The 14,251-nt window shown below is 33.4% G+C and overlaps 1 protein-coding gene across 1 annotated transcript in view; it reads left to right on the forward strand.

The window, feature by feature from the left end:
* Positions 1–14,251, forward strand: part of STPG2 (sperm tail PG-rich repeat containing 2) — a 529,587-nt gene that overhangs the window by 322,581 nt on the left and 192,755 nt on the right. The window lies entirely within an intron of this gene.

The raw sequence follows: 14,251 nt of genomic DNA on the forward strand, positions 1-14,251 counted from the left end.
GTGCTCTGAGAATGAATGGGAACATGAGAGAAGGAAAGGAGAGCTGAGAGTTCAGTCTTAGCATGCAAGTCTTATCAAGTCCATTAGAATATAGATGGGGGAAATTAGAAGGTCAGCTGGGAAACTTAGGAATTTAATAGAATTATTAAAGCGTTATTTAAATATTATTTATTAATTATAACTAAGGTATTAATTAAATATCATTACATTAATATGTATTAATGGAATGCTGAGAAGTAATTTCTAACATGATGGGATAGTGATCGAAGTAATCTATTTAGGTCCCTAGGTGAGAATGTAGTAGAAATTACAAGAGGCATTATGGCCAATCAAGATAGAGAATATACAAAGATGACAGAAAAATGAGGTTGAGAATGCTTCAGGAGAAATAATAATTTCCTGAGAAGGAGTAGACTTAACCAGCACATCTGGAAGTAGAGGCTACTATTTTCATGATTATAGTAGTGCTTTAGATGTTATAGAAATGAAGAAGAATTGCTACACATTCTTTCACACTTCCTTAAATTTGTAGGTGGCATCTATATACTCTTTCAAATTTAAGTGGGCTTCCAAACTGTTTATGGCCAACAGAATATAGCAGAAACAACAGTGCATGAGTTCAGAGGTCAAGTCCTCAAAGGTGATGTAGCTTTTACTTTATTCTCTGGAATATTTGTGTTTGGAGTCCAAAGATTCCATATAAGAAGTCTGACTACCTTGAAGTCAACATTCTGGGAGGAAGCAAAGCCACATGGAGGGGTCACATATAGGAACTCCAGTCAGCAGTCCTAGTCTTTGAGTTATTTCCTCCCAGGCACCACATATGTGAGTGAAGTAGGATTTGGCTGATTCCAGCCCCCAGCTGACAAATGAGCCCCAGTTTCAAATTTTCCTACTTGAGATATAATAGGGACAAATCACCTCCTGCCTGTGCTTTAGATCCATAGAACCCAGGGCTTATTATTATTGTTTTTAAGTCACTAAGTTTTGGGTTAATTTGTTATGTAGTATTAGAAACTGGAACAGATGTTAATTTACATTGTCTCTAATTTTTGAGCTAAAGTTATAGGAAGTTTTAGAGACACTACTTGTTTTATATATATATATATATATATATATATATATATATATATATGCGTGCACGTGTGTGTGTATATAAAACATATATAATTTAAAACTATTAGCTAATGGGTACTATGGAATAAATTTGTATGGTTGTTTAGAGAGCATTTTAGTATAATTCTTTTACGTGAGCACTTAAGGCCTTAGAGTTTGGTTTTATTTATGTATTTTTAGTTTAAGACTCATTCACAGCTCATATTTATCTTGAGAAATATCTTAGATGGATAAGACTGTCTTAGAATGACAAGAAACCCATACCTTCTATTTCAAATCCTTAAAATTTTCCTGCTTCAAGTCCTGCACATCTTGAATCTTCTTCTCTGTACTTTTTAATAGACTTTATTTTTTGCAGCACTTTCAGGGTCACAGCAAAATTTGAGCAGAAAGTTTAGGTATTTCCCATAGAGTTCTTGCCCCAGCACATGCACAGCCTCCCCTATTATCAATATCTGCCCAGCAGAGTGGTACATTTTTTGTAAATGATGTGCTTACATTGACATCACTATCACCCAGAGTCCATAATCTATAATAGAGTTTACTCTTGGTGTTGTACACCTATATGGGCTTGGGCAAATTTATAATCACATATACCCATCATTATAGTATCATACAGAGTACTTTCACTGTCCTAAAAATCCTCTGTGCTCTGCCTATTCATCCTTCCCTCTCCTAACTCCTGTCCAACACTGATCTTTTCACTGTCTCTAGAATTTTGCCTTTTCCAGAATGTCAAATAGTTGGAATCCTACAGTAGTATGTAGCCTTTTCAGATTCCCTCTACTTTTATTTTTTGCAACTTCTCATTCATAGTTCTCAACCTAAATATTAAGTCCTTTCCTCAAAAAAGTCTTCCTAAATCCACAATCTATATCATACTCTGTTAATTTTTCACATTGCAGTTTTAATTCTTCCTTTGCAGTACTTATCATAGTTTATGTGATTAGCATCTGTCCCCATTAAAATGTGGAATATTTCATCACTGGTATCATTCTTGTAGCTAGCACAGGGCCCAGCATATTTAGGTACTCAGCAAATATTTGTAGAATTTTTGAAATAATGAAACCAGTTTTCCTATACCAAAATACATTAAACATATGAACATAAACTGACAAAGCTGATTCCACAAGCTATAACATAAATTCAAATTCCAATTTCATTGGTTTACCACACCTTATACTTGCATAGGTGCTCCAACAATACATCATTTTGTCTTATATTTTTAATCTAGTATAGTATATTGTATTTTATTTTGAAACTACCTAAAAATTGTTATGTACAAATTTGATTTTTCTGTGTCAAATAATGTACTTGTTTATAGGGCATATTTTGGAATCTCCTTTAAATGTTTTTTTTTGTTTTGTTTTTTTGTTTTTTGCGGTACGCGGGCCTCTCACTGTTGTGGTCTCCCCCGTTGCGGAGCACAGGCTCCGTACACGCAGGCTCAGCGGCCATGGCTCACGGGCCCAGCCACTCCGCAGCATGTGGGATCTTCCCGGACCGGGGCACAAACCCATGTCCCCTGCATCGGCAGGCGGACTCTCAACCACTGCACCACCAGGGAAGCACCTCCTTCAAATGTTTTAATAGCCACCTTTCACTTATCTCCTGCTGAAATCTGTTTGCTGACAGTTACTAAAATTAGAAGTATATAGTTATTGGATCTCATAGCTGGTAGAGATGAGTGCAGCTAGTCCAAACATTCAGTTTACAGAGGAATCATCTCAGAATCCATGACTTGTCTAGGGTTACAGAGCTACTCAGAGCCAAAACCTCCTTGAATTCAAGGTTTCTTAGTTCAGTACTCTGGGCCACTGCTTCCACAACTCTTTCTTGGTATATCAGACCTAGAAAAAGCAGTGGCGGATTGGGAAAAGTAATGTCTGCAGCGTAGCCTAGAATTGAGAGCTTCGTTTTTTTCCTTTCTTATTCATGGTCTTTTTTTCCCCGTTAATATAACTTCTTTTCACTAAAAGTACATATTGTGAATAGCATTCCTCTTTTAGGTATTAAAATTGCAAGAAGTACAGAGAACTTAGACTTTACTCCTTTCATCTTTATTTTAAAGAACATTTGATAGCAGATACCCTGTGTCTTCTAATTCAGTGTTCCCAAATTTATTAAAATTCTGGCTTTTTCTTTTCCTGGCATACAAAATCTCAGCCTCAGACAGTAGAAGGTATTATTCCGATATAATTCACTCTGGAGAATGATATGATGGATAAAGGTTGTGGAAGACACACCATGTCACAATGGCCTTAGTACCACTAATCCTAACAACAGCCATGCCACTCAGGAACTGGGATCCTCATTTTATTGATGAGGAAACTGGCTCAGAAGGGTTAAATAACTTGCCCAGATTTGCTGCTCATAAGCAGCAAAGCCAGGTATATCTAGTCTAAAGCCTACATTTGTTTGTTTTGTTTTGCTTTCACTACACTAAACTCCCTATATTATTATTAATTGTTTTCCTAAACTGTCAAGAATGACAGTTAGCCAAGGAATCATTGCTGTATTTATGCTAGTTATGAATAGATTACATCTAGGATTTTTTTGTCATTTTAACAATAGATTGGGATTTAAGTCATTTTTGGCTTCATAGAAAAAATTCATGAAATCAGTTTCAGAAAATAATCTTTCCTTTCAAATGTGCATTTTGTTATTTTAAGTAGCTTGGCCAGGTGTGCTTTGTGGTTTTTACCTGGAACATGAATCCCTAGTCCAAACAAATCTCACTTGTCGGAATATAGCTAATGAATTAATAAGTACATTGGTTAATCTATGAAATAGTTGTAATTCAAAAAATTATCATCCTAGCTTCTTCCATTTACTAACTTCGTGATTTAGGGCAATTTATTTAACCTTTTTGAACCTCCATTTCCTCCCCTATAAAGTTGGGATGATGGCAGTAAACTCCTTATAAGGTTTTTCTGGGGATCACGTGAGAAAATGGATATAAAATACTTGGCACCATGCCTGACCCAGAAGGTGCTCAATAAATCTTTTAAGCAGGTCTTACTTGTCCTGTCTGTGGATTGAACAATTATAGTGATATGCCCTGATCTGGGAATGTTGCCATTTTTTAGTAGACGTATTTCATGAAAGAATATGAATAAAAGACACCCTTTTTCATCCATGCTGGGAGGTGTTTAAGAAGTCCCTAATACCCTGTGTCACATTCCTCTTTAGTTCCAATAGGATTGTTACAGGCAGTATTCTAGTTCTGGTGATTGTATGTGATGAAGTACATAAAAGCCCTTGTCAAGGGGGGTGAGGAGGTGGAATTTTAGTAGGTTAATTGCTCAATAGCTACTAGGAAAACTCTAATTTAACAGATCCATCAATATAATATGAAGCCTCATCTATAAATGCTCTGCTACCTTAGGAGGATCATGTCCAAATTACTGGTTAAATGCTGAAAGAAGCCATATTACAGTGAATTTTGTTGGGATATTATAGACGTGTTCTATCTCAAGTTAACAGAACATGCACTAGTGTGCCATAGCTTTACTCTTCCAATTCTTTTAAATGTGTGTCCACTAGGTCAGTTAAGCCTGGGCAACATTTCCCCCCTGTTTACTATTTATCATGTAATATGAAGGGGGTCATGTCCAGTACTGTAGGTAAACTGCTCAGAAGCCAAAAATAATCATTATTATATCACTGAACTGGCTTTGATACTTATAGGATATTTGCAGTGGGCCAAAACACTTTTCTTTTTCTCTCCTTATTGTGTAAATAAAGCTTTAGCTGAACTAGCTACCTCAAAAGTAAAAAGGTAATGCATTCTGAGGCTTTCCAACAAGCTTCATGAGCTGACATGAAATCTGAGAGTATATAAGAACAGAGTGCCATCTGAGAGACATCCTAAAAAGATAAGTTTACTTCTTTTTATGAAGTAGATCCCTCTCCAGTTCTGTAGAGAGCTAAAGTCAACTTTTGTAAATGAAATAAGAAGACCCTTGGATTAAACTATAATTCTGTCTTCAAATGAAGACAGAATTTTTCTGCTGGGTTTTTCTGCTGGGTTATTCCTCCCCCAAGGTACCTAGAATGCCTAGTCAAATGAGTAGAGGAAGAGTGTGTGGATATTAGGGACAGAAAACTCTAGGATTTATATTTTTTAAATGTTATTTCTGAAGCATATGTATTTATTTGAGAATGTTTGTGTATATTTCCTTAATACACCCACTGGCTACAACAGTCTCTTCTATTTTAAAGTTTAAATCTAGTAAGTACATATTTACATACATATTTATGTGTATGCAATAATAACTGGTCTAGTGATTTTTTAAAGAAAATTTAATTTCTTAGAAAAAGCAATTCTCTACACAGTCTACTGGTCAAGTACTCCTTGCAATACAAGGTGTCCCATTAATGTCCATATTTTCTTAGTTTAGCCTGGTACTCTGTCCCCAGTAGCATCTTCCTCCTCATCCAGGAAATACAAGTACTGCTGAGATGCCCTTTACTATTTCATATTCTATGAAAAGGCTAGACTTTCTTCCAGTAAAACAGCTGGTACAATTACTCTACAACTTACTCTGCCATGAAGGAGGTTCAGGGGGTCTATTCCCTGGTACTTGTCCTTCCACCTATGCCTCATTTCCCTGCAGTTTACCAGACCATGCTGTTTTTCACTAGCATATGACATAATATTTTCTGTATATTGGCACAAGCATGGATGATTCTGCTTGATCTTGCTTCTCTCAGTAGTTTTCAATTCAACTTAATATATTTGGAGATAGTGTTGTAAAGTTATTAATGAGTCATATACTTGAAGACAATGGGTGAAATTTATTGTACCTTAAAAACAAAATTCCAAAATTAAATATTGCAGCCATATAACATATTTAGTGTTGACCCAACCATCAAAGCACATTATAGCAGATATCTTCTGTTATTATTTCAAAATATTGACATTCTAATGATTGGAAACCTTATCCATAAAATGTGATACAATCTGGACGTTTTTAGAATAATCCATCATCATGAAACTATCCATCTTGGAAAGAAAAAAAAAATAAACAGATCATGTATGTTCTTTCTGTAGAATCTCATTTTGTGCAAGTCACATATTTTGAAGAAGCAGTTTTGACCACATTTCTCCCACAATATGGAGCAGTTTACATGGTGCCTCCTTGCTCTGCTATGCAAATACAAACCGAAAAGTAATAGATGTTCATAGGCATGTTCATAGTTGGGTTTTTATTTTAGTTAGTTTGCTTTTGAATTTGTTCCTTTAAATAACAATACCCTTACAAGTGACCTAGTTGACAAATTTTAGGTACAATTCAGCTTTCATGGAATACCATGAAAATAAGTGACTGTAAACTGGATTAGCTGAAGTTCACATCAAAAATGTGGTGAAGCTGAATATTTTAACAATTAATTCTTCTAACCCATGAACATAGGATGTCTTTCCATTTATCTGTTTTTCTTAATTTCCTTCATCCATGTTTTGTACTTTTCAGTGTATAAGTATTTCACCTCTTTGGTTAAGTTTATTCCTAAGTGTTTGTATTCATTATTGTGAATGGGATTGTTTTCTCAGTTTCCTTTCCAGATAGTTTGTTGTTAGCATATAGAAATGCCACTGATTTTTGTATGTTGATTTGTATCCTGCAACTTTACTGAGTTCTTTCATTAGTTCTAACTGCTTTTTGTTGTTTCTTTAGGCTTTTCTATATCATGTCATCTGCAAACAGAGATAATTCTTTCTTTCTGATTTGGATGCTTTGATTTCTCTTTCTTGGCTAAATGCGCTAGTTAGGACTTCCAGGACTATGTTGAAAAGAGCGCTGAGAGTGAGTGTCCTTGCCTTGTAGCAAATCTTCATGAAAACCTTTCAGTTTTTCCTCACCGAGTATGATATTAACTGTGGAATTTTCTTATGTGGCCTTTATTGCTTTGAGGAAGTTTCTTGTATACCTACATTGTTGAGTTTTTATCGTAAGTGGATGTTGAATTATCAGAGTCTTTTTCTACATTATTGAGATGATCATGTGGTTTTTAATCTTTCATTCTGTTAATGTGGTATATTGAATCATCCTTGCATCCCAGGGGTAAATAATCCCACCTGGTCATTGTCTATAATCCTTTTAATGTGCTGTTGAATTCAATTTACTTGTATTTTGTTGACTATTTTTGCGTCTGTGTTCATCAGGAATATTGGCCAGTAGTTTTAGTTTCTTATGGTGTCTTTGACAATGAGGAAATGATAGTCTCTTTAGTAAACAGTGTTGGGAAAACTGGACAGCCACATACTGAAGAATGAAGTTGGACTCTTATCTCTCACCATATACAAAAATCAACTAAAAATGGATTAAAGATGTAAACATAAAACTAATAGAAGAAAATATAGAGGAAATGCTTCTTAATATTGGTCTTGGCAACAAGTTTTTGGATATGACACCAAAAGCATAGGCAACAAAAATAAAAATAAACAAGTGGAGCTACATCAAACTAAAAGCTTCTGCACAACAAAGGGACAATTAACAGAGTGAACAGACAACCTACAGAATGGGAAAAAAATATTTGCAAACCATGTATATGATGAGAGGTTAATATCTAAAATATGTAAACAATTCCTACAACTCAATAGCAAAAAATGAAAAAACCTAAATAAAAAATGAACAAAGACCTGAATAGATAATTCTCAAAAGAAGACATACAAATGGGCAACAGGTACATGAAAAGGTGCTCAATGTCACTAATCATTAGGAAACGCAAATCAAAACCACAATGAGCTATCACCTCACAACTGTTAGAATGGCTCTTATTTAAAAGACAAGAGATAACAAATGCTGGTGAAGATGTGGAGAAAAGGGAGCCCTTGTACACTGTTTATGGGAATATAAATTGGTACAGCCATTGTGGAAAACGGTATGTAAATTCCTCAAAAAATTAAAAATAGAAATACAATATCCAGCAATCCAACTTCTGGGTATATATATCCAAAAAAATGAAGTCAGTATCTCAAAGATACTGGACCCCCATATTCACTGCAGCAATATTCACAATAGCTAAGATATGGAAACAACCTAAACGGTCATAAAAAGATGAATGGATAAAGAAAATGTGATACACACACACAATGGAATATTATTCAGCCTTAAAGAAGAAAAAAATTCTGCCATTTGTGACAACGTGGATCAACCTGAGGGACATTATACCAAGTGAAATAAGCCTGGCACAAAAAAACAAATACTGCATGATCTCGCTTATGGGTAGAATCTAAAATAGTCAAACTCAGAGAAGAAGGGAATAGAATAATAGCTGTCACGGGTTGGAAGTTAGGGGAAATGGGGAAATCTTGGTAAAGTGTACACAGTTTCAGTTACACAAGATGAATATGTTCTGTAGATCTAATGTGCAGCTTGGTGGCTGTTAGTAACAATACTGTATTTTATACTTGAAATTTGCTAGGAGGGTAAATCCTAAGCATTTTGACCACACACACACATACACACACACACACACACACACACACACACACACACAGAAAGTGTTAACCATGTGAGATAATGGATATGTTAATTAGTTTGTCGTGTTCATTTCACAATGTATATATATATCAGAACATCACTTTTATATCCTAAATATAAAAATTGCATTTGTCAATTATACGTCAATAAAACTGAAAAAAAAAAAGGCTATTGCATTTGTACTGAGAGGAAGGATCTGACAGTTACTTTGTCTCCTCTCTTACTTAAGTACTTCCACTACTCAAATCATCTCCTTTCTTTGAAATATGTCTGTGTCCAGTGTTGACAGGAACACATACCAGAAACCTTCATGGCGTCTGGATGGAGTCACCTTTTATTTTTGAGGACATAGGGAAAAAATGTGAAATGTTCCCATGGTGTAAACAGTGTTAGCCATAGCAGTGGATTTATAATGTTATGGGTTATGCTGTGCCAGTACTGAGCACTGCATCCCAATGACCAGGGCCTTCATGCATCCTTTAACACATTTATCTTTGTGGGTTTGTTATGTGCAGGGTCTCTAAGCACAGGGCATCAGGCAGAGGCCTGTCTTCCTGGTTCTGTGAGCAGTCCTGAGGATTGTAGTATGTGGTTACTGCAACTACCACCGACATACAACTGATCTTATATTTTAAGATATACATCTACATAGCTCTTGCGATTGCCTCTAAATGAGTCATCTTAAAAATATGAAATAATGACAAATGTTACTTAATAACTAGAGAAAAATGTGTACCCTAAATTATTCTAGCTTTGCATCAACTACTTGATCTTAAAGTGTATTTCTTTTGGCTTATTCTATTAAAATATGACAAGGGATTATGAGACTATATTGACATGAAGAATAGCATAATTTCTGCTCTTATAAAAACTAGTATGCGAAATTGTAGCAACATCAGTGATGGATATGCTGCTAAAACTGAAGTAAGAAATAAAACAAATAATTCTGCCAGTTGTTTCAAGTGAATACCTAAAGTCTATTACTTGGTGCTCTAGGCATTATTAAAGTATAGTTATAGTGAGTTTTATACATTTTTGATCATGATAAACAAAAAAATGGAAATGTCTTCTTCTCTTGGGATTTTATTGCCTATAGCATTAATCTAAGAAATTGATATTGGTCTGAGTAAGAACTAACCGAAGTGAAAAGTTATGCTTTGGTTTAATAGTACTATCAGATCCCAGAAATGGTAAAAGAACAACTTTAATTTTAGTGGCATTTTTCCTCCAAAATACACATAAATATATACCATTAATGAGCTTGTTTAGTAAAACTAGTTTAGTCCTCATGCCATCAGTAATGCAACTCTAATGTAAAGTCTAGGTTACATAAACAATTTACAAGTTAGTATCATAATAAATACAAATATTTTGGTCGTTTTCAAGTGTTTATCTGTTTGATGTTTGGTCAATTCCCTACATTGTAAAAATTAAAGATGTAGCCTTTTAGCCACTCTAGACTTTCTATATTAGATTCAACATGTTTTCACAATAAAAATAGACTTATAATTCATTATGGTTATAAGACACATACTATATAAAATTTAGAGTAGAAAAAATTAAAAATTACCAGTGAATAGTGAATTAACCAGAGTTAATATTTCTCTTTATACTGTCCTAGATTTAGATTTATACTAAAAATATATATTTATCCAAAACTGAGTCATACTGGATGTGCCGTTTGGTAAACTGCATTGTTGACTTAATGATATATCATACCCAGTTTTCCATGTCAAAAGCATATATGCAGATTATCATTTTTAATGTGTGTAATATATGTGTATATTATGCAAACAGCACATTTTTTTGGTCATTATGTTTTTTCTGATTTTTACTATTATAAACAACATCAAGATAAACTTTATTTAAATATATTTGTGATCAGTTTTTCTATTGTTGTCTAATGATGTATTCATGGAAAAATCATCCATTCAACAAATTTTATTGACTATCTATTATGTGTGAGCTAGTCTTCTCAAGTCTAGGTGCCAAGGAATAAGGCAGACAAAAATCCTTAACCTCATGTGGCGTATAGTTTAGTGAAGGTAACAAACTATAGAAATAAATAATGATATTTAATAAATAAATGGTGATATATACTATGGAGAAAAAGAAAGTGTGGAAGGGTGATCGAAGTGTCAAAAATGGAGTTGCAATTGTAAATAGGATGGTCTGAAATTAAAACTGTTGGGTCAATGTATATCAAACACTGTAAACATTTGGGCTTCTTATTTTCCATAAACCTTTTATCAGTATATTCCTACCAATGTATGAGAGAATATTTTTCTCACATTATAAAAATATCAAATTTAAAAAAATATTATTTTATTATACTTTTCTAGTTTTATTAAGATATAATTGACATAGAGCACTGTATAAGTTTTAGATATATGGCATAATGAATTGACTTACATAAACAATTTTAATATGCAAAATTTGAATATTTGAATTTTGCATCACATGGCTATTAATGAGCTTTATTTTTCATGACTGTGGAACATTTGTGTATTTTTAATTTAAACCACCAGTTCATTTTACCAGTAGAATTATTATCATTTGCTCCTTATATCAGAGACTATAGAAACTCTGCCATTTCTCTTGAGATTAACCATTCCAGTGAGTGCCAGCCAACTTCCAGCTGCCAGTATCTGCATCTATTTTCTTTAAGAGAGTTCTCTAACAGAGCAGAACACAGTGCTAGAGAATTAACACTCTTTAGGGCAGCTTTGCCCCAAAGGCCAGCAGGAGGTGGTGGTAAATACCCCCTCCCTCACCCCTGTGTTTATGTGTCTTGAGGCCTGTGTTCTACACCATTTCCTCAAGTTTCCCTGTAGGATTAAGCTATTGTCGCCCACAGTGGTAGCTGCTGTAATAATGCTCCCTTTATTAGGTGTCTTTGCTTCTCTTGTCTTGCTTTCCCCCTCTCCTGACATTGCTTCTAGCACCTCCCACATAAATTATTCACATGTGAATTCTTAGGATCAGCTTGGGGACAGTTCACACAACAAGAGTTGTTCTGCTTCTTAACTGCTACAAGCTTTTAAATTATCAATAACAGAAACATTTGTCAGTTACATAGTTCACAGATATATTTTTTTAGTTTGTGTTTTTTATGGTATTTTCTCAGAGAGAAATTTTGCATTTCTGTTAGGTGAAATGTATCCAATTGTTTAACACTGTAAAATGTTAAAAAACAAACAAACAAAGCAAACAAACTCTCAATGTTTTGTTAGTACTCAGGGTTTTTTTTCTTCTTTTTTACTTTCCATTTGAAATTTTGGTGGAAGATGAGAAAGGTGGAGATTCAACATTCCTTTTTTTTTTTTCATATCGGTAAATATTTTTCCCAATACTGTTCATTGAGACATTGTGTAAATATTTTTCCCAATACTGTTCATTGAGACATTGTTATCTGAAATCAAAACTTACCTTTGGCCATGTTGTTAAGTAACAAAATTAGACCAACAAATCACTTTCCTTCCTTTCCCCATTCTGTGCTGCTATGTGATTCCCTAATACCTGAGTCAAAATGGGCATTGAGGAGTGAATCTGGTACTAAACATATATATATATATATATATATATATATATATATACCACATTGTGAATTTAAGTTACCATATTATCAAGGTCACCACCTTTGTTTTACATATTTAAATTTAGCTCTACTGTGAAAAGTTTTGGTCGTCTACTAAAGGCATGTGAGGCATCATTGGACAAAAAGTCCAGGGACAAAACATTACATTTGGACAAAAAGTCCTCTCTTAGCACCAATAAGTCATAGCAAATGATGATCATTTTAGTACATCTTGGTTTAAAGAGAACCTTAGTAACATCAGTAAAATGAATTGTTGAATAGTCTACTTAGTTTATCTCATCTTTAATAATTTTCTTGGCTTTTAAGGTTTGCATGCTCTTATGAAACTTCATTTATTGTCTAGATCATTCATTAAAGCTTTAATGATAGGATAATTTCTACTGTTATATTTTAATGTTTTATACATATATGCATTATCTCTTCATGCATATCCTTTATGGCATAGATTTAACTTTATTTCTGATTATCTCCCCAATGTACAGAGATGAGAATGAGGTAGGGAAATTATAATTTTTGGATAAAATACATAAATTTAAAAGATTTAAAAGCATATGTTTCATCTAACAAAATATCATGCATTCTAATATATTTAACTTATGGATAACTGTGAAATGGTAGCATTTTTTTCCCTATAAGAACATGGACTATTAATTTACAATACTTTTCTCTTTATTTTTTTAATCCTGGGTCAGAGACATAGAAGGTTGATGCCAAAGGTTCCCTCTATACAGAAAAATATGTGCTTGGTTTTGTTTATAGTTTCATCAAATTTTGATTTTTCTCCTTACAAGTTAGAGAATAGTTAAAAAATGGAATGATAAGAAAACGCTACTTCTTGGTGTATTTTTTTTTCTCCCATTTAATTGTAATTCTATAAGTAAAAGACAGATAAATCAGTGTGTTTGTAGGGCACAGTAGACATGCTAGCAATTTAACAGTCCTTTATATGCTTCACTTTCTTCATTACAATGTGTAAATGGAAATATTTGTCATAAACCCCATAAAACTTTTATCATAAATGATATCTCAAGGCCTTTAGATAAAAACTCATTTGAGCTTGTGCAAATTTGTGATAGTAATATTACCATCAGAGTATCCATTTATCTGTTCAAGATTGTATACCTGTTTTTATTATATGTCAGGCAATGCAATTCATATTAATAAGCATTTCCAAAAATTTCACTTGAGATATTTTTAGCATAACTATAATCATAAAGTGTGAGTCCTTTCATAGGGCAAAAGTAATTTCTTATGGATTTACTGAGAGTCAGTAAAGAAATGTCAAATGTATTTCACACTATGTAATATTCAATGTTTCTTTAAAAATGTGGAAAATACTTTTAAATAATGTGAACCCATTTTTCATTTCTTCTTTATTTACTTTTCAGATTCAAACTACTTTTTTCTAGTTCATACAGACTTCATCAGTTTTCCTCTAATTATCAATCATCTTTCAGTGTTCTATCACCTATCTTCTTTGCTTTCAAACATTACCTATAAAATAATAAAAGAGAGAATAAGGTGCTTATTTTGCTAGTTAGAAAATAAAGAACTTACAACAGAGTCTAAAATATAAGTTTATCTGACCAAAGTGTATTATCATTCTGATATTTAAATTTTCTTTTTCAAATGTTTATCTACATCATTTAGGAATGTATATTCAGTTCAGATTCTACCTTGATGATTTTAATTTTAAATGTCCCAGTTAGCCTAAAGGCATAAATTATAGCAACATAATTTATGAAAGATTTTCCTCATGATACTGTTTGGACCTATTTTGTACCTTAGATTGATTTTCATACTAGTGATTTAACCTGTTAATACTCTGATGCTGAGCATTTATGAAAATGCATTCTCTTTCATTGATGAGTTCTCTCCATATTTTTAGATTTAGGAATCTTTTATAAATAAGGAGATATAAACAATAAGTTCTGCTCTGTATTGGGAAACTATACTTACCCAACAGGAATCACATGTATACAAGAAAGTTATTGACATATGCAGGATTTAAAAATTTGGGATGGTTTTAAGGGTTCTGTGACATTAC

Source organism: Delphinapterus leucas, chromosome 5 (genome assembly GCF_059928025.1).
Source record: "Delphinapterus leucas isolate spDelLeu-1000000601 "Yukka" chromosome 5, BTC_Dleu_Yukka2, whole genome shotgun sequence".
Taxonomy (NCBI): Eukaryota; Metazoa; Chordata; class Mammalia; order Artiodactyla; family Monodontidae; genus Delphinapterus; species Delphinapterus leucas.